At 53.9% G+C, this 2777-nt stretch overlaps 1 protein-coding gene across 1 annotated transcript in view; it reads right to left on the bottom strand.

Annotated features, from left to right (window-relative positions):
* The window catches only part of SCYL3 (SCY1 like pseudokinase 3), a 31892-nt gene that overhangs the window by 26401 nt on the left and 2714 nt on the right, over positions 1-2777 (bottom strand). The gene's annotated exons all lie outside the window — the stretch shown is intronic.

Here is a 2777-nt window from a genome sequence, read left to right as displayed (position 1 = left end):
GCGAGGTGGCCGTGCCCGGGCTACGTACTCTGTCGTGAAGGAACACGAGGGCCAGCAGTATGTCGTAGATCCCGGCGCAGACCTCTGCAGAGGACAGCGTGGCCAGCGCCACTGCCAAAGGCTGCACGCGCTCAGTGATGAGGTGAATGCCATCGGCTTGCACAGTACAAGACAAAAACCTCAGCAGGCAAGGGTGACGAAGGGTCTTCAAGTGCTTTAAAAACACAAACAGAAGAATTTTGAAGTTAATGACTCACAACCACATTATCGTTACATACATGTTGCAGTAAAAGTCGGAAAACGGAGAACTGTATTCAAGGTCCTTTCCCGCTCCCTACCTTCTCGGCTGTCCCCAGATTGCAAAAGAGGCAAAGGAGAAGCTACTCCTTGTGACCTTACAACATTTAAATAACTGCTACCTGGGAACTCTGAAAGGTAAATGTGCAGCAGACCACGGAGGACTGTCAAAATCTGGGGAGGAGACACCCTCAGAGGGGCGTCTCCTGGTTTAGGGATGTCCCTTGCCACAGCGTGCGCAGAGGGTGAAGGGTGGTGCCGCGAAGGTGGCTCAGACCCTTGCAGAAGCCCTGCCATCGTTCTGGCCACAAGAGTCGCAGGGAGGAGGGAAGGCAGGCCGGGCGAGGGGAGCGCTGGAGGAGACGCCCTGGCGCCTGCACCCCACGCACGGCTCGGGTGACGCTGCACCAGCACGCGCAGGGCAGACCCCGACCAGCAGCGTGACCTGGCGAGAAAGGACCGAGGCTCGCGTGGCCTGCATGGTGGGGCAGGGGGCAGTTACAGGACCTGAGTGTCGATGCCGGTCCTTACGGTCCCCCTGTTGGGCCTTTATTCACGTTTTTCATAGTAAGAAGTATTAAGCGTCACCTGTCACACACCTTGGCGGCCTTGTTGACCTTGTCTTCGTTTTCTCTCTTATACACAAACACTGAGGCGCACCTGCCATCCTGCAGGACAGCGGGGTACACGGCCAGGCCCGAGGGCAAGGTGACCGGGGGCCCCTCCAAGGCACAGCTCCGCACGGCGCTGCTCTCTGCTCCCATCCTGGAGGCTGCGCACAGCCCCTCCCACGCCTCGCAGACCTGAGGAAACAGACTTCGGTTCAAACTCCAGCCTCCACCTGCAGCGTGAGCCCAGAATCCAGACGCAGCTGCTCCAACCTGCCGGTTTCCACGAGCCCCGTGAACTGGGCCACGTGACAACAAAAAGGGTAAATGCTCAGCATGTGACCAGCAACGCCTGTCAGTGAGCACCTAACAGCTCTAGAGAAAATGCATGTACCTGCTAATAACTGCTGCCGCTGCCTCCCCCTCCTGATCCCATGACACACACCTGGCCACCCACCTGGCGGAGAACAGGCCGCACTTGGCGGAGAACAGACCCTCTGTCCAACAGCACAGGCTCGCCCTCGCTCCCCGACCCACGCGCAGGCCGGCCTCCCCGCGAAGGTGCTGCCGAACTCAAATATTCAAAGGTGGTAAAACTATCTACATCTAAAATAACTTAATTATAAAGGAAAACAGTACAAGCCAGAGACGATTCCTAAAGACGACGAAAAACCTGTTAACCAGTGGGACCTCCTATAAGCGAGGGGAAACCCCAAACCCAGGAGACGGGACAGAAACAGACAAGTCACCGAATACGAATAACGACAAACAAGAAACAGTGCAGCCTGCTGCTCTTCCCAGCTAGGCTGAGTAGCAAGGGGAGAGGACAAAAAAGCATAATCTCAAACCCTCAGAAAACCCCACATAGATGAGATTCTAGGAAGTGCAAAGTACTCTTAATGACAGAAAACAGATCAGGGAGTGATCTGGGGGAGTGAAAGGGATGGCATGGGGTACAAGGAAACTTTGGGGGGGGGGCGGTGCACACATTCATTGTCTTATAAGATTATGGTGATGCGCAATTACAAATGCCATACTTTTAAAATCGCTCAGTCCACTGTACGTCAATTATACTTCAGTAAAGTTTTAAAAAGAAGTCGACGTTACATACCTACATCTACACACACACACTTGGGAAAGTGGGTATAAGATCATGGGTTACTCACAGGCATACGTGTGCCTGCCCCCCCAAACCTTTCTTTACCATGGGGTCACCACTGGCACTGCCCCGCAGTCCGGCAGTGGCGACACAGCGGCAGAGGGCACAGGACCGACCACTAGGGGCTGCCTCCGGGGGGGCCGCCCCGCCACCCAGGACCGCAGGCCCGGCTGCCAGACACGCCGCGGTCAGAAGGGGCAAGGAGCCTGGATATCCATGTGGAAACGAAACTATTTTTCAACGCTGGCTCAAATTTTTTAAACCCTCTTTAGACCAAACAACTTATGTCTGAAAAATGTGTGGCAGTCAGATTTCAATTATGGCTTTACCATCTAAAAAAACAAAAAGAAGTCTGACTCTGCCGACACGGCCAGCGGCCAGTTCTAAGAAACACTTTACGCAGACCTTTCAAAACTTCAGTTTAAAATCCGGACCCTTTGATAGAGACGCCTCCACCAATCACTATGCACAGAGCCTCTGCTCGGACTTGTTTCTCCGCTTGAAGTTCCACACAACGCTGTCATCACAGCACATGACACTGGTCAAGACACGTGCCGAAAACAGAGCATTTCAAGCGCCCGCAGACCCGCATGCCACGTACGGTGGCCAACGCCAGGTAAAAATGAAGGTTTTCAAAATCCAAGACCAATTCTGAGGATTAGAAGTCGGCTTTGCAACAAATCCACTGAGTCCCTACCTACCTAGCAATGTAT

This window comes from Pteropus vampyrus, unplaced genomic scaffold (genome assembly GCF_000151845.1).
Source record: "Pteropus vampyrus isolate Shadow unplaced genomic scaffold, Pvam_2.0 Scaffold194, whole genome shotgun sequence".
Classification (NCBI taxonomy): Eukaryota; Metazoa; Chordata; class Mammalia; order Chiroptera; family Pteropodidae; genus Pteropus; species Pteropus vampyrus.
Note: the sequence above shows the minus strand (reverse complement) of the source record. Positions and strands in the feature narration are given on the sequence as shown.